Raw genomic sequence first — 22,421 nt, 5'->3', positions numbered from 1 at the left:
TTGACCCCATCAGTGGATCAGCACATTGATAGCTGAATAGACTTCTGAGAGGAGGTGGGAGCTAGGCAGGTAGAATGTGGTGGGAGGAAGCATGTCACTGGTGTTGTGCCTTTGGGGACTGTGTATTGCCTTTAACCCCTTTCTCTCCTCCTTCCTCCACCTCCTTCTCTTCCTTCTTCTCCTCCTGTCTCTTTATCTCTCTGCTTTCCTGAAACTACAAGCTGCCCAATTTTCCGCCTCCATGCCCTTCTGCCGTAATGTTGTGCCCCACCTCAGGCCCAAAACAATAGAGCCAGCCAACTATGGACTGCAATCAAGAGCCAAAACAAATCTTTGCTTTGCTTTTTTAAAAAAGTTGTTATCAGTGGGTATTTTGATTGAAGCAAAAAAGAGCTGACTAAAACAGCTTTTAGTAAAGCAGACAGTAGATATGGAATGCATATGAAATAAAAATCCTCGGGGCTGTGTTGTAACTCAGGGGTATAGTGCATGCATAGCATTCACAAAGCTGTGGGTCCAATCCTCAGCACTGGAGGAGAAGGGAGAAAAACAAATCAAAACAAAACAAAAATGCCAAAGAAATATCCTTACCTGAGTCCTCCAGAAGGAACATAGCCCTGCTGACACCTTGATTTAAACTTCTCTTCAGGACAACAAAATAATAAATTCAAGTTGTCTTAAGCCACTATTTTTTTGTTACCGCAGCACTAATAGAAAACTAATATACCCTTTAGGCCCAAGGACAGAAAATTCAAATAAATACTTAATCCAGGAGATTAATATGTTTATTTTTCTATGTAGGTCATGTATATATGATTCATCTAATCAATTGCTTTTCCAGGTGCTAGTTCCCAGTATTTTCTGATTAGTTCTCCTAAAAGTATGTATGGCTTTCACAGTGAATTAGAGGAAAAAATGAAAGGTACTTGAGGATATGCTTAAAGAATTATGGGAACTTGCTCCAGGAGGGGCTGATGGATGCTGTATGGGTTGGAAAGGTTTGGCCTTTCTCGCTCATGTCAAATCTGCTGAATAACTGGGTGATGCTCAGGGACGGCCTTCCTTCATGCGATGGCTCAGTGCTGTACCTCCATATCAGCACCAGCTTGCGCGGTGTTCAAGACAGGTCAGGAGGATGGCCGGACGGTTTTACACCGGCGATTGAATGCTTTCTTCTGAAAATGACATTCATATTTACTGACCAAAAGAAGTCACATGGCTAAATTTAATCTCAAGGTGGTAGGAAAGTGTAACATTCCCTAGTCCCAGAGGAGGAAAGCTAGGAATATTGGTAAGTAGCATACATGTCTTCTCCATGACCGTAAATTTTTAGGTTAGAGAACTATTTTAAATAACCTTGGAATTTACATCTATTTCTAAAAATATGTAGTGTTACCTCAACACTTATATCCAAGGTACATCATATTCTTCCCTAAAGATGTTTGAAAGTCCTCCATTCTCTCAGTCTTGCTGCAAATTTCGGATAAATTGTTAGTGCTGAGAAAAGTATTATGATTAATCTAGAAAATTGATTTTTTTGTGTGTGGGTCTGGGATTGGAACCCAGGGGCATTCGACCTTCGAGCTATACCCCCTGCCCTATTTTTTATTCTTTATTTTGAAACCGGGTCTCACTGAGTTGCAGAGGGTCTCACTAAGTAGCTGAGGATGTCTGTGAACCACGATCCTCCAGTCGCAGCCTCCCAAATGCTGGGATTACAAGCGTGTGCCACCATGCCCGGCTAGAAAATTGATTTTTAATACAGCATTTTTTTTTTATTTTAAAAGGCTTAAGAACCACTTATAGAAAGCTAGATGAAATTAGTACAAGTAAGCTAATTATAATGAAAGTGAGAAGCCAAGTGCTGCTGAATCAAGTATGTAGCAACATTTGTAAATAGAAAGTCCTATCTACTTCTTTCATTGTGCTTACTCCACTCCATCAGAAAGCCTTTGGCATCTAGTGCATTTCTGCAGGCATTCCATGGTGATTTATCAGTTAGTATCTACTGGTAGCAAAGTGTTGACAGTAAGTTTCTAAATTCACCAGCTTGATATTTTGCAGTGTAATTGGGTATATGTGAAAGAGCTTTCCAGGTTGCTACTAAAAGCAACTCAGTGAGATGTGAAGTCGGTGTTAACCCTTGCCCAAAGAGACCTTCTGATCCTTGGTACTTTCATAGCAGGCTTTTTTTTCTAGAAGAGAGGCCAGAGACAGACCAACTGAGTTCTCTATCTCAGGTGTTGTACCCTGAATGTTCTCAAAGCTCTGGACGGATCTACCTGCCGCTCTCTGTGCATGAGGCCCAGAGCTTGCAACTCCAGTGGAGGCTCTTGAAATGACATCTGCTGTTGGCCACTACCCATTTTACTTCTCAACAGGGCTAAAGAAAATGCCCACAAGTATCACACCCTAGAGGGAGCCAGGCTGAGGGATTCCAGTGACATTGCTGGATTTAAAAAAAAAAATCTTTCCCTCCCCCTGGGAAGAGTTCTCACTGTGTTTTTCAACCCAGCCTGGAACCCTTGAGTTCAAGTGATCATCCTGCCTCAGCCTCCCAGGTAGCTAGGACTTTAGGTGTGTGCCACCATACCCAACTCATTGCTGGATTCTTAAACAGTGATCACATTGAAATGGGGTTTCTTGAGAAGAAACTCGGCGTTTCCTTACCGGATTCTTGTCTGCGGTGAGTGAAGAATGACACCTGCGGATGGCTGGAAGGGAGTAAAAGGTTTATTGGAAGCAGCAGGGAATAGGGAAAAGTGGCAGAACACCCCTAAGGGCTGTCGGGACTCTGATGCCCAGCAGCTGCCTTCAGGACAATACTTGAGGGTAGCCAAAGCCGAATGCCTTCAGTTGCAAGATGCTTTCTCCCAAAGTCCACGCGAGCTACCAGAAAAGAAGTGCAGGTCACCCCTAGGGGCCCTGGTAAGCCTTGATGTTCAGTGGAGGCCTTCCGGTCACTACCTTTGTGTAGCCCGGGCCAAGTGCCTTCAATTGCACCCCACCTTCTCTCAAAGCTAACGAGACCTGCGAGACCAGCGAGAAGAGAGAGAAAAGCTCCCCAACGGGGAGAGGTTCCCAGAGTGGGTAACCGTCCTGGTGACTGGTCTAGCAGTTTATATATCTCTGCATGTCTTCTATTACTTGGAGATAGTTCTTAAAGTTTGCATAGGGTATTTGCATGTCCTTTGGGGGGTCTCCTTTCAGTAGAGGTGTCAGACTTGTTCCAGTGATGTCTCCTGAGTTTGTTGATTAGTAAACAGATGGTTTTGTAAAGCTTTGGTCATTCTTATCTCTGAACCTTGGAAGAGCTGGTCTCTTTTAGGAGCCTTGGAAGTTAATTAGTATTCGTTGCCCCTCAGGAAATTAAGTTTTTCTACCGAGGCCTGTTCCCTATCTGCCTACTTCCTTTCTACCTCCTCAACATGATTGTTTTCAACATAACAAACTGGTTGTGTATGAATCTGGAGCTTAGAAGATAATTCACAAAGCAATATATGTTCATTTTTATTAAAGATTAACTTTATGATCCATGCATATTAATAAGAGATGCTATCTTATAAAATGCTTCTAATGTGTTAAGGACATGCTAAGTTCTTTCCATACATTCTTTTATTTAAATTTCACATAATGAAGGTGAAGGACCTGCCCTGAGTGTCCTATAGACAGGCTGGGTGTGGCAGACGGCTGAGGGTCAGGTCGTATGTGCTGCTGGTGTCTTCACAGCCACTGCTCTTGCCCTTATATCTCTGTGCATTCCAAAGGGTTGACATTATTTTTCTATTTATAGACAAAGAAAATTAAATCTTAAAACAGAGTGAATTTGCCAAGGATGCACAGTTCATCCCTTACCCTGTGTCTACTGTGCATACATGGTGTGTAGGGCCATGTGGGATGCACTGTCTTTGAACCTGAGATACTCCCATCTCAGTCTCTCAAGTACTGGAATTCCAGGGTATACCCCCACACCTGGCTTATCATACTTATTATTGTGTTCCAGTTGAAGGGAGAGATTCTTAGAAACTCTAAGACATTCTATTGTGTCTGAATTTGCACGACTGACATGAATAAAAATCTTGGATTTAAAGTCTGATGTCCTGACTCCAGTCTTGTGTTTGTTTGACCATAGCACATCGGCACCTCCACATTGCTGGAGTCAGAGCTTCCAGGCCCTGTGTAAATCTAAATGGAGTCCAATCTGATTGGGTAGCTCATGTTTCAGGGTTAGGCTTGTAAACTCAAGGCTGGTGAGGCCGACTTGCGCTTTGTTTTTCTCAGGTCTGTTTTACTGGATTTAGAAAATGTTGCATGTAGAAATAAAACAATTTTTATGTTTGCTCATTTATTTTGTTTTTCATTCTGAGAAGGTAGTTAGTGTCCCTGGAAAACAGAAAGTAATTAGGATTCATGTTCCTGACAAGAGCATTCTGATTAAAGTGGCCTTTAAATGCCTTTTGGTAGAGTTACTATTTAATTTTGATAGTTCATTTTCTCAGAAAGGAGCCCACATGTTCTATAGGGTTTGCCAGCTAAGACCTTTGGTCTTTAATCCCCTCCTTGAAAGCATTCTCGACTCCATTCCCTTCGGAATGGGGGTGGATTTCTTTGCATGTTGCGGTTTAACTATGAAACATACACATTGAGGAGGTTACCATCACTGAGTCATCAAGTACACTACTCTCTTATCTTGCTCAGAACTTACTTGGAAAGGAGTCAAACCCAGAGCACTTTTAATGGAAGCTCCAGATGGTTTGAACAGACATAAGACATAGGTCTCCTTTAATGTCGAATTTGCTAAGTATGAAGCTTGAATGGCCATCCTTATTACACATTTAATGTGTGTATAGAGCTATCTGCGGCCTTCCAGAATGTGCCAGAAGTTTGGAATGTACATTATTATTGGCTTTATCTCAACACAGTCATAAGTCAAGGAAACTAGTAGCTGCAAAGGAATTAAAGGAGAAGTTTCTAGAACCCCATACGAGGTGGACCCAATAATAATGGGGAGTCTGCTTTCACTGTACACAGCACCATTCATCCAGACCCTGCCTCTACACCACTTAGTAAGCAAATTGCCTTTCTTTGATAACTAAAACCAGCAACAAGGCTGGGAAAGGGGAAAATAGTCTCTGGCTTTCAATACAAGGCAAGAAACATTTTTCTCCTTAAGTACATCCCATTCACTTTGGGAAAGTGATATCTTGTGATTCACTATTCAAGATTTGCATAAGTAAATATCCTGTGAGTGCTCCTTACCTATCAGGTATTCGAACAGGTGTAAAGGAATCACCTTTTTATGAAACAGATGTTGATGGGGGCAGCTAATGAGAGATTCAGAACACAAAATAGCCAAGGACAAATAGAGTATGAGGAATGCTATTAAAGGGAAATTGCATATGCTTTGGAAATACCCAGAAGGTACCCAATGCCTACTATTGAACCCAAGAATATTCTACCTCTGAGCTACACCCAAGCCCTTTTTATTTTTTGGTCTTAAATAAGATCTTGCTAGGTTGCTGAGGCTACTTTCGAATCTGCTATCAGCCTTCCAAAGTAGTGGGATTACAAGTGTGTGCTACCATGCCAGGTGGGCCAAAATTTTAATACATTTTACTGCAAGAGATTAGGATGGTTCAAGAGAAGTCGGGAATTGAGGCTAACAGAAATGAATAGGCTTTCCTTTTACTATCTATGTGAGGATATACCTGTGGGCATGTGTGTGGTTATTTAGAGCTTAGAGACAGAAACAGAAACTTGGGGCAGATATTGCTTATAATTCCCTTAGCTTAGGCATATATGAAATGTCTAGTCACTTAAACATACATTTATTTAGAAGCTATGTATAGATTGTTTTTCTTCGAACAGTGGAGAATATGCATGAAATATATGCCATTTCCACCACCACGACTCCGAAGCTGGTAATCTAGTTAGGGAAATAAATACACAGTTTTCACTACTAGTAGGGGATAGCATATGATGAGTAAAAAGAGGTGATATAGAAAAGAAGACCTACAAGTATTCAACATCATTAGCAATCACAGAAATGCAAATCAAAAGTACCCTGAGATTTCACCTAACACTAAGTAGAATGGCAGTCATCCAAAACACAAACAACAACAAATGCTGGTGAGGATGTGGAGAAGTTGGAACTCTAATATGTTACTGGTGGGATTTTAAATTAGTGTGACCAATTTGGAAAACCTTATTGAGGATCCTCAGAAGAATAGGAACAAGCCTACTATATGATCCAGCAATACCACTTCTGAGTATTTACCCCAAAGAATGGAAACCAAACTACCAACCTAATGCATGTGTATCTATGTTCAATAGCTGCACAATTTACACTTGCCAAACTATGGAACCAGCCAAGAAGTCCATCGACAGATGAATGAATTACAGAACTATGGGATATGTACACAATGGAATTTTACTCAGCCATAAATAAAAACATACTTATATTATTTGCGGGTAAATGGCTGGACCTGGAGAACATTATGCCAAGTGATTAGTCAGTCACAAAAAGTAAAAAATTATATGCTCTCCCTAATATGCAGAAGCTAGGGAGAAAAAGGGTAATGGGAGGAACTCTAGATGAGGAAGGAGAAACTATAACTGAGCAAATAAGGAGATTTAACTGAGTGAGATGAGAGGAGGGAAGAGGGAAATCCCCTAATGTACACAATGTACATTCACAAACATATTAAAGCCAATAACTAAGCCAAACATGAGAAGGAGGAAGGGGGAGGGAGTGGGGGTAATTGGGAAAGGGCTAAATGAGTGATGTGAGCATGTATGACTCTGCCATCTTGTACCCCATTAAGATGTATGACTACAGCACACTAATAAAAAAATTCAAAAGAAAAGATTTCCAAGGAAGAAGATAGCGATTTTTACTTAAAAGCATGAAACATAAAAATGAAACCCAGAACTGGGTATCTAGTTCTGTGTACTGACTTGAATTTTTCAGGTTTAGAAGTGTTAGAAAACTATATTCAAGAAAGATAGCATCTTGGTCTTGTTCTCCAACATGCCCTTTCTTGAACTCGTAAGGGAATGCGGAGTCTTTGCAGAAGTGCCTCTGGCTTCCCCAAGCAGCATTCATGCTGAGAAACAATAATTCTTCTTTGTCTTAGCAAGAGAATCAACAGCTCAGAAAGAGAAAGCCAGCAATGACTTCTCAGTCACCCCTTCAGCCCTCCAGGTTGTTCTGAGAAATCCCCAAATTTCTTGTAGGAAGACATAGATTATATTTAGCAACAAGTTCTCCCTTGCCCTCAAGTATGCCAGAAACAAACTTTGAAATCTCATGGAATTACAGAGAACTTGTGGGCTTCGTTACTTGGCAACTGGAATCTGAGCTATTAAAATAAGACATTTGCATTATTTTATAATTCTCAAAATGCAATGCACGTTATTTTCTTTTCTAGGAGAGGCAAGTAACATTACTGTGGTTTCAGTATGACATTGCTTCAGAACACTATTATAAGAGCTGTTATGTTGTCGTCATCTGAAGTGGACACCCCAAGCACTGGTGGTCTCCAGGTGAGGTAGCAAGTCTAGCTGGAGTTCCTGGGAATCCTACCACTAGTATCTTGCAGATAGTAGTGGTAGGAGAGAACATGGGAGACACAGAGATCTGACAATGACACCGTATCAAGATTATATGAGGAACTGTTGCATCTGCTCCGATTCTGGGCAATGTGCCTCCCTCTGGAGGCCCAGCCTCAAATCCTCTACTGCTGCCTCCACGCCTCTGAGTTTGCCCTTGAATCTATGGCCAATGCAGAAGAAACTATCAAGGTGGCACCTGTATTTCTCAAAAATGAATTTTGGGATGGATGCTTTATCAATAGAAAAAAAAGGGAAATATACAAAAATTTTGATGTAACTTTTAAGAGAAAATGGGTAGATGATGCCTTTCTTTGTAAATTGGATCAGGTTGAATGATCTACTCTAGGTCACCTGGTATTCAAGGGTGTTTGAGTTATGTCAGGCAGTTCTAGATTCCAGGGAGTTTCTTTCTGCTCCCACAGCAGTGTTGGAAAAGGTTTGCCATCCCATAGTCATATTGCCAATAGAGAGAAAGTAAGTCAATAGAGGGAAACCCCTGGAGTAAAATGTCCTCAGCAACCCCAGGCTGCCTGCTAATAACGATTCTGTGGTGACATGCTAGTTCTTCAGATTTAGAAAATGAAGAGGCTAAATAATAACCTTGGGATTTTTGTATTATGTAATTGATAAGGAAATGCTGTGTTCTGCCTTTTAAGAATACTAAGATCTGTTCTAGGAAGTGTGTGTGTGTGTGTGTGTGTGTGTGTGTGTGTGTGTGCGTGTTTGGTGATTGTGCTGGAACCCAGGGCCTTGTGCATGCTAAGCACATGCTCTGCCACTGAGTTCCATCACCAGACCCTGTGTTCTTCTTTTATTGAGAACATAATAGAATGTTTTTCCTCATAATGATCTCATAGTAAATTTAAGAAAATATATTACTACAGTATTGACAAATACACTAGAATGTAAGCCTTGTTTTTATATACACTGACATATCTACAACTGTCTAGAAGGTTCTTTGGTACATAATGGGCATAAAGTGTTTGTTGAGTAATAGCTTGTGTGTACTTTGTACAGATAGCATAAAATTGAGTTGCCTTCTGCGAGTTACCTTTCTGATATTTCGTGAAGTTAAATTCTCACTCAAGTTACTATATTTCTAGGTAAAATTCTCAGATTATGGCAATTTGTAAGTTAGGCATTCTGCAACATTAGATATGAGCTATGTCATTTTCTTATCTGTTGTTTGTTAAACAAAAGATCTTTTTCATTCTGAAAGCCAATAGATTTATGAATGCAGGTTTTCTTAAGTCTCTTCCACTTATAGCATTTCATGATTCTTATAAAAAGCATCCCAAAGGTACATCCATTGGCCTGCTGGATGCCTATGGAGAGGCTGTAGGATCATTGACATGACACAGTTATACCAACTCACGTTTGGCAGGTGCCCAAAGCATCTGTGGGTACAGGAGACATGTTAATTGTTGGCTCTGACAACTGAGTATCTGCTCAGACAACTCATTAACAATGAGGCTCACTCATTTGTTAATCACCATCCAGGCCTTGAGCTAGTGCCTTCCCAGTGGCACTTTGAGTGTAGTTATGAAGACAGACAAAAGCCAATAACTAGTAAATACCAATTGTGAAAAGTGATATAAAAGGCCAGGCTCTAGATTTCAGAATAAAACTAACTGGGCTGAGGTAGAAGGTGAACTGTGTTAATAGGGAGGTCAGAGGAGCTCTTTCTGTGAAGGTCTCATCTGAAAAATGAAAAAAAGAAAAAAGGGGTAAACATTTCAGGCCCAAGAAACAGCATGAGAAAATGAATCACAATTTCAGAGCTTCTTATATTTATGGAAGAAATAAGCTGACACTTGGAATTTGTTTTAAAATTTTTTGATGGGAACCTGGCATTGTGGCACACACCTGCCATCCCAGTATTTGGAAAGCTGAGATAAAAGTATTGCAGGTTGGAGGCCAGCTTCTGCAACTTAGTCAGATTCTGTTTTAAAACAAAAAATAAAAAGATTTGGGGGTGTGGCTCAGAGGTAGACTGCCCCTGGGTTCAATTCCCAGTACAATAAATAAATAAATAAATAAATAAATAAATAAATAAATACATACATACATACATACATACATACATACATACATACATAAATACATAAATACATAAATACATACACAAATACATACATAAATAAAAAGATAACAATGGAAGGCTAAAGGAGGGGAATATAGGGTTATAAGTAAATAAAATTGGCCATAAAATGATGACCACTGAAGTTAGGTAATGGGACATAAAGATTTATTAGGCTATACTCTCTGACTGGGTATTTTTGTAATTTTACATAATACATTATTTTTAAACACTTCGAAATTTTTGTTTGTGGACATGGTCATTGTCTAATTTGGTTGGTTTTAGAAATATAATCATTCATAGCTGGGCATGGTGGTGCACACTTTTAATCCCAGCATTTGGGAGGCTGAGACCAGAGGATCGCGGTTCACAGACAGCCTCAGCTACTTAGTGAGGCCCTCTGCATTTACTGAAACCCCGTTTCAAACTAAAGAATAAAAAAAAAATAGGCTGAATGCCCCTGCATTCCATCCCCAGACCCGCAGAAAGAAAGAAAGAAAGAAAGAAAGAAAGAAAGAAAGAAAGAAAGAAAGAAAGGAAGAAAGAAAGAAAGAAAGAAAGAAAATAAATCATTTACCATCTTAAGTTTTGAACTGATGGTCTAAGGAGGGCGATGCTTGGAATACCTAGAGGGGAGCTCAGTTAGTTGATGTTCTCCATGTCGACTAATTTCTGTTCTAGAAATAAAGGATTTTTATGCATTTTTCTGAAATGAGTGAAAAAAATAGGTAAGTTTTACTAAATTCAATTTTAAAAATCAACCTTATTGAAGTATAATTTGCATGCAGTAAAATTTAGGACACTGAAACTTCACTTTGCCTCTCTAGAAAGTTCCCTTGTGTCACTTATGGTCAGGTACCTCCCTCCCTTCCCCACTTAGGAAAGTGCTGATCTGATTTCTATTATGACAGCTTAACTTTGTTCTATAATTTCATAGAATAGGATCATTTGCTGTCCTTTGTGGTGTCTCTTTTTACTAAATGTAATGTCTGTGTGATTCACCCTGTAGTGACATGATTCTTTTTTATTATTGAGAAAGATAGCACATTATACAAACATACCACCATTTGCTCTGTCTATTCACTTGTTGGTGAACATTGGGTAGATTCCAAGTTTGAGCTCTATGGATAAAGTGGCTGTGAACATTTGTGGACGAGTCTTCTGTGCACACATATGTTTTTCATTTTTCTTGAGTAAATACCTAGAAGTGGAATTTCTGGGGCTTAGGGTATGTTTCGAACTTGGTGAGAAACTACTAAACTGCTTTCTGATGTAGTTGCATCATTTTACATTCTCATCAACAGTGTATGAAAATTCCAATTGCTCCAGGTCCTTGGCAACATTTGATACTACCAGTCTTTAATTTTAGCCATTGTGGTGGGAATAAAGTAGTATCACACTGTGATTTTAATTTATTTATAAATGACTACTATTGAACATCTAGGCTGTTCTTTGTAGAGTCAGTGAAAATCTCTCCACATCTTTTTTTAAAGATAAATTGTATTATTTGTCTTTTTATTCAGTTTAAATCATGTGTTATATATTTTGGATATATATCTTTCCTAGTTGTGTATGTGTTAAAAATATTTTCTCCTAGTCTCCTTTTTATTTTCTTAGTGTTCTTCTTTGAAGAGAGGATTTAATTTTTTATAAAGTCCAGTTTAATTATTTTTAAATACTATACTTAGTAGTTTAGTATTTTCTTCTATCCTATCTGAGAAATCCCTGCCTATTGCAGTGTCACCACACATTCTGGGTCTGTTTCTGAACTTACTATTCTATTATACTGTCTTTTTTTTATTTTTTTATTTTTTAATTTATTTTCTTTTTTTTTCTTTTTTTTTCTTTTTTTTCTTTTTATTTTTTCATATTTATTTTTAATTGGTGCATTGTATTCATACATCATAGTGGGATACATACTTTTGTAGACATACATGCACACATTGCCCAGTCAGCCCCCACCCGATCTCCTCCCCGTTCTCTCCCTATCCCCCCCTCCTATGCTTGGCTTAGTAGTTGACATCTAGTATTATAGCAATTTATCCAAAATTAAAAATGATAATCTCACATAACAGTTTCATTTGTCTGATACCAAGCTTTTGATGACTTAAAGATAACATTTCAATATTTCTTTTTGCTTTCTTTCTTACCAGAGAATCTATTTTTTTCTATTTTTAGGTGAAACTATCATATGTTTATATATTTATTTTTCAGAAAAAAAAATCTATCCTAATATGGAATATGGACTCTAGGTACCCACATCGATCTTGAAAAAGAACAAAGCTAGAAGATATATATTTTCTGATTTCAAACCATATAAAGCTACAATAATTGAAACAGTGTAGTACTATTCTAAAGGCAGATATATAAACCATTGGAGTTAAACAAAAGCCTAGACCTAAATTCTTCCCTATATTGTCGTTATTTTTGACAAGGTTTCCACGAACATTTGGTGGTAGAAATAATAATCTTTTAACTAAATATTGTTGAAAAATAATAATTACATGGAAAAGAATAAAATTGGACCCTTACCTAATCCCATATACAAATATTAACTCAAAATAGATAAAAGACCTAAATATAAATCTTAAGACTATAAACTTTTAGGAGAAAATCTGGGTCATAAAACCTCACAACATTGAAATTGGCAGTGATTTCTTGGTTATGATTTCAATGGCACAGGCAACAGAAGAGTATACAAACTCCCTAAAAAATAAAAAACATATTGTATATCCAAAGACAATGTAACCAGAGTTAACAGTTACTAATAGAATGGGATAAAATATTTCCAAATGCTATATCTGAAGGTATATTAATATTCCAACTAGAAATCCTAAAAATTAAGAACAATAAAGGCAAACAATACCCTTTAGAGATAGGTAACAGACTAACATAAATAATGAATCTCCACAGATAACCAATCTTAGTTGTCTGTTGGATGGAAAATCTTGTTTCTCTAGTTCTGATGTGTGTTACCTATTTCTTCTTTGTAGTTAATCTCTTTGAGTATTTTCTCTAGTGCTGGTTTTGAAGACATAAATTCCTTCAGTTTCTGTTTGTCATGGAAGCTTCTTATTTCTCCATCTAATTTGATAGAAAGTTTTGCTGGGTAGGAATTTTTTGGCTGGAAGTTGTTTTCTTTCAAAATTGGGAATATGTTACTCTAAGCCCTTCTGGCTCTCATGACTTGGTTTGGGAAGTCTGGAGTGATTCTAATTGGTTTGCCTCTGAATGTCACTTGGTCCTTTGCTTTTGTTGCCTTTAAGATTCTCTGCTTGGCTTCCACATTGGTCATTTTGACAATGATGTGGCGTGGGGATCCTCTTCTCCGATCCTGTCTAAAGGGAGTTCTATAAGTTTCCTGGACCTGCGTATTGACCTCTTGCTCTATGTCTGGAAAATTTTCTGCTATTACTTCCTTGAAGAGATTGTTGATCCCTTTGGTTTCACTTTCTTTTCCCTCCTCTATTCCAATTATTCTTAGGTTAGCTCTCTTAAAATGGGCCCATATTTCTTCAATATCAGATTCCTGCTGTCAGATATTTTTTCCTAGATTAGAAACTATGCGTTCATTTTTGGAGTGATCATCTTCTAAGAGCGAGATTCTGTTCTCCATGTGTTCTAATCGGTTGTTTGTGCTTTGAATTGAGGCCTTTACTTCATTAATTGCATCCTTTATCTCTTTTTGGCTCTCTTTGAGTTCCTTTCGAAGCACCTCTATTATTTCTACAGTTATTTTCCTGATTTGATCTTCTAGAAATCTCTGATTTTCTGTTTTATCGGGTTCTGATGTTGTGGGGTTGTGAGCATTCATTGTTCCAGTATTATTCCTCTTTCCCATGATTCTGGAAGTTTGTGCCTTCTCTGGGTTCTTCCCTTGGGTCACTATGACTTCACTTAAGGTGCTCTGGATCTCGAGTCTGTGGTATCTCAGACCCCACTACTCCTTTACTGGGTTGTATCACAGAGTCTCTGACCCAGAGTCAATAGAGGCTGCTTTAGACCGTGGGGGGTGCCAGGTTGCACATTCTCTTATGGTGTGATATCACTGCCACCGCCCCTCTCCCACTGGGTCAAGTCCCAGTGAGTACAGTACTGTGATTTCTCCTCTGTGGCCCGCAATTTGACTCACTGTTCTTGAGTACGCAGATGTAGCTGTAGTGAATTCGGTGCTGCTGCCGCCGGTGGCAATATGGCGCCGCTGCTATGCCCTCGGCTGTTGGGCTGGCGTTTTTTTTTTTTCTTGGTTTTGATTTCCACTATGAATCCCTGCAGCGTGTGCTGAGCTCAGACACTGGGAGCTTTAGATGTCCTCTGCGCCGAGAAATCCCGCCTGGCTGTTCCGCAGCGGCTCCCCTCGGCTTGCTGTGGCCGTCCCATGAATTCGCCGGCAGTATGGCGCTGCTGCCGCGTCTGCCGCGTCCTCGGGCGTGAGGATCTCCTCTGTGGCTCTGTTCTCAGTCCGCTTTCTCTCTGGAGCCTGGTGATTTTTTTTTTTGTTTCTCCGGTGATGTTGTTTTCTGGCTTTGAAAGGCGCTGATTTTGTGGTAATGGATATTTGTTGTTAGCGGGACTCTTAAGCCCCACTTTTCTTGGTCGCCATCTTTCCGGAAGTCCCTCTATTATACTGTCTTGATGGCTTTAACATCACAGTTAAGTTTGAAATCAAGTTAATATGAGCATCTCTTTAAAAGTTATCTCCTTTCTTAGATCCTTTAGTTTCCATATACATTTGAGAATCAGCTTCTTAGTTTTTTTTTTAAAAAAAAAGTTCTGCCATGATTTTGAACAGGATTACATCAAGTCCCTGAAGTAATTTGATAAGAATAAAACACAATATTTATTCTTCTAATCCATGAGTGTGATTTAGGTCTTCATTTTTTTCAGATATTTAAAAATTTTCTTAATAATGAATTAGAGTTTCTGTATAAAGGCCTGCACACTTCTTGTTAATTTCATTCCTTCATGCCAATATTTGTTTTGTTTTGTTTTGTTTTCTATTTTTGGTACTAGAGATTGAATCCAGGGACATTTTACTCTGAGCTACACCTCCAGCCTTATTTTAATTTTAATTTTTAAATAGGGTCTCACAAGGCTGCTGAAAGTCTCACTACATTGTGGAATCTTTCCCCAAACCTATGATCTTTCTGTCTCAGCCTCCAAGTACTATGATTATAGAAGTGTGCCTCCACAGCCAGCTGATGCCTAGGTTCTGAGACCATTGTACACGGTATTCTTTTGAAGTCTTATTTTCATCTTTTCTTTAGTTTTCTCAATTTAGTTTTAAGGCCATTTCTGACTATTATCCTGACTAACTGTATTGAGATTATCTAATACAGTCACAAGCATAACAAATCACATCACTGCCATTTTCATGAGCAATTTTTCACCAAAAGACACAATTAAATCGACTCTATTTTACAGCAAAATCAGAGGCACCACAGGGTGAAATGACTGAGTCAAGCCATGCCCCACTTTTCCATTATGCCTCTTCTCTAGACGGCTGGGAAGAGCGTGCACAGAAGCAGGCCCTTAAAGCAACTTGGAAGTGGGAATAGAATCACTGTGTCCTTAATACAGAGAATATCCCAAGAAGGTAGCATTGCCTGAGGACAGCTGTAGGAAGGCCTTGCTGTGATGGTTCAGAGAATGCATGTTCAATGTCAGCAACGTGTTCTTTATCAGAATTACATACTCTGGGCTCAATGTAGCCTCTTTCTAATGCTTTCCCAGAAAAATCCTGATGTTTAAGCATCTTAAGATACTTAAGATCAAACTTTATGACTTAGTGTTTGATTAAGTTTGCTTGTGTAACGTGTTCTAGCAGGGACACGAAGCATTTGGGTATTTTTCCTATAAAATTGATATGCTAATACTTTTTGTTTTGATTACTTTATGAAATTTATTCTGAGTATCAAACATTAAGACTTTTAAAATCCCTTTGTAAAAGCAGCAAATCCTTCATCAAATATTAAGTGCATAAATGGTTGGAGTCTCAAAAATGTTGTCCAGGTTGTTCTCGAATTTGTGATTATCCTTTCTCAGACTCCCTATTAGCTGAGATTATAGATGTGTATCACTGTGCCTGGTGGTAAGATCCTGTCTTTGAATGTCTATGGAAAAAAAAATATATATAGTCTATGGAAGTATATATATTGCCATATATGTTTATTTATTTATATGTATAGAAAAAAGCATTTATATACAAGTGCTTTGTGCCAGAGACCTTATATACATGATTTCTTTTAATCTATACTATAATCCCAAGGCTGTAGGGAGAATTCCAAATTAAGAATTATAATCATCTCCTCTTCAATAAACTGAAGCTCAGAGAGATTATGTAACTTCCTCAGATATTAAGTGTCTGACTTTAAAACTTTGCATTGTCCAAAGAAAAAATTATCTAGTTGAAAGATGAGTGTTATAGAGGAGCCTGCCAGGAATCCCAGTACCACCAAAAAAAAAAAAAAAAAAGAATCTCAGACAGCCTCACCTAATACTTAGTGAGGCCCTTTGCAACTCAGTGAGACCCTGTTTCAAAATAAAGAATAAAACATAGGGCTGAGGATGTAGCTTGGAGGAAAAATGCAGCTGGGTTCCATCCCCAGTACCACAAATATAAGTAAATAAATAATAAAGAAGAGATAAGGATGTGGTAAGTGCTCCTGGGTTTAATCCGTTTTACCACAATAAACAAATAAATAAAACAGAAAAAGGTAAATTCCAATACAAATCTAAAAAAGTAAAATCAAATAAATGAATACAATTTAAAGCTCTGATACGGAAGGACTATCTAGAGAGTTCCTAGCAATAGGGGCCCTCCGTCTCCTGGGCAAAGGTGCTCCAGCCGTCCGCTCTGCTCCCTCAGCTGCCAACCAATGTCACCGAATTCCTGCCATTTCAGACACTTTGTAGACATGGTGTTAACTTAAATGGTACCCAGGGAAAAAGAAATACACATGCTGCGTATGGAGAAAAGCCTAAACTCTTCCTCTATTTTTATGAGCCGCCAGGCTTGCTGCTGGTGTTTACATTAACAGAGGAATGTGATATTAATATTTAGCTCACTCGGCAGAAATATGCATTTCATTGGGAGAAATTTCAGCATGTAGTCCCCGGAGCCATTTGTCTTTGTGCCTTTCCTACACACACACACACACACACACACACACACACACACACACACACAGAATGTTTTCTAGCTCATACCGCTGAAAGCCCTCAATTAAATGAGGGGACTAGCACATGGCCAGCAGGAGGAGCCGACCTAGAGAAGGGCCATGTTTCCAGCTCGGGGGCTGCCCAGCCTGCGCGGGGGTCTTGTGAAGCCTGTCGGAGGTGGAAGCCCCAAGTGGACAGCCGCAGCATCAAAGAATCCCAGTGACCTAGATTCGGCTAGGGACTGTGAACTGCTCTGGCCGCGATGCTACCATGATGCGGGCAGCCCACTTGCAGTTTCTCAGGCTGCCTGGCAAGCAGAGCTGGCTGACCCATTTCACCATGACAACCTGGGCCGCTCCACGAAAGAAAGGCTGTATGCAAGGAAACGCTCACTGTTGGCATTTTAAAGATTCCAAAATTAAGTTTACTCAAGGCCTGTTGAAGAACTCACCTTTCGAAAACCCAACTAAAGCTGACATTCTTTGATGGCAGTGGAAGAAATGAAGAAGAAAAAGGGAAAAAGTCAGTGGTCCTTTTCCATGTTCTACACTGTTAGCAGAACAACTCACTGTACCTTTTGCTCAACCAACAGCATTATGATAACTCTGCTTCTAACCAAAGTGAATTGATACACAGAGAACAAGCAGGCAGAAAGGCCAAGGGATTAACTTCCACTGCTCCATAGATTCTGGTCTATTAAAACAGAATATATAGAATCAAATAAGTTGAAATCTCATGATAAATAAATGAAAGTGTTTAAAGGTGGATTTATTACAGCTTTGGCTCAACCTCCAACTGTACAGAATCAAGTTTCATTGGAGAATGAGAATAGTATGCCCCTTGGGGGGAAAGTGGGTCTGTGCTTTGGTGAAGGAATTCCATTTAGCGAGAGCAATTTAGGAAAATCAGGACCTGGTATGTGCATGTGCTCACATTAAAATGCAGCCCCCTCTTTTGATGAAAACCATAGCTCCGAACTGAATACATTTGCAGGCCTTTATATTGAAATCTGTGCACTACGTTTTGTCATCGTTGCTGAATTAGCTCAGGAAGTTAAATATTAGATCTTTCTGAGGGACTCTTTGACTTCCTACAAAGAGAAAGTGAAGTCATAAGAGGCCAAGGGATGGCTCTGTGTGATGCTGTCTAGCTCCGTCAGCATCCTATCCTTGGGCCATAAGGGCTTTTACTAGGGACAGTGGAATCACACAGATCTTCACCTTTTTTTTTTTTCTTTTTCTTTTGTGGTTCTGGGGATTGAACCCAGAGGTATCCAACCCTTAAGCTACAATCCGAGCCCATCTTCTTCTTCTTCTTCTTTTTTTTTTTTTTCAAACAGTCTTGTTAGGTTGCTGAGAGTTTCGCCAAGTTGCTGAGGCTACTCTTGAACCTGTGACCCCCATGTCTCAGCCTCCCAAGTACTGGGATTATAAGCATGCATAAGTATACCTGCAAGGGACTATCTTTGCAATTTTATTATTATTTTTAATGGTGCAGAAGTTGGAACCCAGGGTCTGATGCATGGTAGGCTAGTGCTCTACCACTGTGCTACATCCCCAGACCAGATCTTTGCCTTTTAAGGAGAGAAGTGAGAGGAGCAGCCATTGCTTGGCATTGTGGGAATTGGCCCAATGTAATTTGTGGAAATATGGAAATAGAACTATAGCATTTCTTTTTTAAATAAGTCAGTCATTCACTCCCTTTTCATAAAGATTTCAGGAATTTTTTTTTTCCCCATTGTCTCTTACTCAGCATTTTCCTTCAGAGCCTTCTGAAAAAAATAAATAAAAGTTTCTTGCAGGATGAAAAGTTTTTCATCCTGCAAGAAACCCAGCCTTTTTTTTTTTTTTTTCCCAGCTCCTTTCTGTTTCAAAGCATTCCAGAAACAATCTCTCTCCTGTGTTAAAGAATTGACTTTTGGTTATTTGTTTGTTTGCTTTTGTGATACTGGGGATTGAATCCAGAGTTCCCATCACTGAATTACACCCCTAGTCTCCTAGTTGCCTAGGCTGGTCTAGAACTTGTCATCCTCCTGCCTCAGCCTCCCCGGGGTAGCAGGAATTACAGGCTTGCTCCTCTGTATCTGGCATGGGCTTCCTTTTGGAGAAGCTTCTAATTGTTTGCAGCTCCATATGCCTCCTCTTTTCATCCCAGGCTCAGTTGTTAATGAGGGTTTATTAATTTAAATAAGCCCTTAATACATTGCCACAGATTAGATCAGGAATTAGAAAAACAAATATCATGTATAAACAGTAGTAGCCACCAGAATCATTCAACTTTCAAAACAACGAAGCATAAAAATTAATTACCCAACACATCAGAAAGATGGTAATAGGTTTTCATGACCCAACGTGGAGCTACAAGCAGGGAAACTGTACATTGTAGCCTGTTGGTCTACCTGTTGTCCTGATACAAAGAGTACTACTCTCTTTGGATCCTCACTTGAAATGACAAATTGCGTGGTCTTTCTAATAATGTAATATTCTTAGTGCTTGAAGCATCCTTCTGCAGTTTAATTTACTATGTATGATACATCAACCAGAGGGTTATCTTTAAGCAGCCGAGGTCATCATCTCTTGGCAGGAGTTCTACCACTTTTGCATGTATAGTTAATGATTGATTTGAATTGATCCCAAGATAGATTCTTATCCAGGGGTGACCTTGGCCAACTCTGGGAAGTAAGCAAGGTTCAGGTTAGTATCTTGGTCTCTCTGGAATAATATGTTATATCTTCTTCTGCTTGGGCACATGCTTTGCTCTAAACTGATTCCCCCCTATCCCTACTGACTTCTCTAGTTTCTTCTGTTTCTTTTATATGGGTTTGGGATCTCAGATTCCCTTTAGAACCAATATACCAATGGTTGGTAAAAGCTTTAAAAAATTACGTTTTTTAGAGTTATTTGCAGTTTTATTTTATTTATTTTGTGATGATGGGGATTGAACCCAGGGCATTCTACCTCTGAGCTACACTTCCAGTCCTTTTTATTTTTTATTTTTAGACAGGGTCTCACTAAGTTGGTGAGAGTCTCACTATGTAGCTGAGGCTGTTCTTGAACCTTCGATCCTTCTGTCTCAGCCTCCCATGTACGGGCATTATAGGCATGCACTACCATGCCTGGTAAGTTATTTGTAATTTTAAAAGGAGAAAAGCTGTGAAAGAGGAAGGGAAAGATTTCTTGGTAGAATTTCTGTCATCTACCCTTAAAATCACAACACTGAGAGAGTCTCTTCAGTTGCCTTTATCCCTGTGCCATCAGAGCCAATGAAAACAATACGTACTAGGCAGGCCAGTGGATCTCTTCACTGTAAATGATCTAAAACACAAGGTGGAAAGCTGTCTTTTGGTTCCAAATGCTTTTCATTCCTTGGCTTGTAAAGCTATGTTGTATGGTGTTTGTGTGTGTGTGTGTGTGTGTGTGTGTGTGTGTGTGTGTGTGTATGTGTGTGTGTGTGTTACTAGGAATTGAACCCAGGGCATTCTACTTCCAGGCTAAACCCCCAACCCCATTTTTAAATTTTGTTTTTACTTTGAAACAAGATCTTGCTAGATTGCAGAGGGCTTTGCTAAACTGTTGAGGCTGGCCACAAACCTGCAATCCTCCTGTCTCAGCCTTCCAAATACTCAGATTACAAGCATACACCGCCATGCTCAAGTTGCTATATGCTTCTGAAAAGGATATTTTTGGGAAAACATGTGTAGAACCAAAATGTTTCTATTATTTCTTTCTTGGAAAAAGCAGAAATATTTGAGGCAGTGCAATGCCAGGACTTTTGATCTTAAAAAACAATGTATGTAGTTATTTCCTTTTATTAAATTGACATATAACTAGCTGTCTAATTATATGACAATGCTATTCATTTATGTATTGATACTTTTATTGGTGTATTATATCCCTCTGGATCCCCACCCAGCTCCCCACCCCCAGTCCCTTACATGTTAGAGACATTGGTAGTGGTATCTACATATATGGACATAGCATTATTTTAATTGTTTCCTTCATCAATTCTCCTTGTAGCTCTCCTCTTCCCTCCCCCACCTCCCTTCTAATATTGTACTGGTCTTCACTTCTCAGAAGACCCTTTTGTTTCCTGTTTTTTCTCTCTCTACATATGATAGAAAACAAATGGCCCTTGATTTTCTAATGGACAGAACTAGAGAATATGATGATAATTACTTTTATTGTGAGAGGAATAAAGCTCTATAATATCAAGGAATTTTGAAGGACTGTTTTCCCCAGAAAACTTTAAAAATAGAGGACAAGGTATTTTATTAGACCATTGAAAAGTGCTTTTAAAGATTGCGATATCATCTCCCATCTTTCTTTCAATCACTGATGTGTGTGTGTGTGTGTGTGTGTGTGTGTGTGTGTGTGTGTGTGTGTGTTATGGGGGATGGAACCCAGGGGCTTTCTACCTCCGAGCTATACTCCCAGACCTATTTTTTATACTTTATTTGGAAACAGGGTCTCACTATAGCCAAGGCTGGCTTCAAACCTGTGCAATCCTCCTGTCTCATCCTCTCAAGCTCTGGGATTACAAGTGTGTGCCACCACGCCCGGCTTCCATCTCTGATTTTTTAACTTTTATGTCTAGCAGGATATTCGAAGCCTAGCACAAGCATTGTCTTTGCATGTGCTTTTGGATTCCCAGTTCCGAATTTCTTCACTGCTTTAATGACTTCATTATTCAGACATGCACTGTCTTGTGCACTGAATCATTTTTGTGAATTGACCATGGGTTCACTAGTGCTCAGCCCTGCAAGCCTCTCATGATGCAAACCCAGCCCATTTCTGACATATTAGAGAACCCACCGATGGTGAGGACTTGATGAAGATTTGCCTGCCTTGAGCTGGGCAGGCATAGTGTTAGGTTGAGAATATTTAGTCCTAATGCCAACAGGATACCTATGGACTTTTTCAATCCAGGCCAAAGCTGTCATTTTCCATTTGAGATTTTCATAAGAAATGGCTTATTGTATGTTTTGTTCAATTCTATGTTAGTCATTTTACTGAAAAATAGTCCTTCATTCCTTGAAGGCCTTTCATCGTGCTTCTCTTTTATCCCCACTGCCTCTGCTTTTATGTTCTTTAGTCTTACTAATTTACTCAGTGACTATTTCATCAATACTAACTACCTCGCTCCTCCAAGAAGGTGTTATGCCAGGTGCTTACTGTGCTATGCAAGATACGACTTCTACCTTCCATTAGTTTCAGTCTGGTGAGACACACACAATATTCCAGGTAGTGGTAAATGCTACAACTATGGTGCAGGCCGTGTACTCCAGGAATCTGAAATAAAAGCTGTTCTGGGTGCAGGGAGGATAAATTTTGGAGCTGAGCCTAAACTTCATTTTGGTAACCATTAGAGGACAGTGCTGGCGTAAGTAGCTAAAGCAGCAGCTACAGCATGGAAGACAGCAGGGCAGTCTATGATCAGAAAACAGTCACCAAACATTGCCTTTAGAATTCCATCTCGAAGGCATAGAATGAAGCTCAGTGAAGAACATTTGCCTAGCATGCAGAAGGCCCTAGGTTCAACTGCTAGACCTGGAAACAAAACAAAACAA

Source organism: Muscardinus avellanarius (genome assembly GCF_963383645.1).
Source record: "Muscardinus avellanarius genome assembly, chromosome: 8".
Lineage (NCBI taxonomy): Eukaryota > Metazoa > Chordata > Mammalia > Rodentia > Gliridae > Muscardinus > Muscardinus avellanarius.
This window is presented reverse-complemented; position numbering follows the sequence as displayed.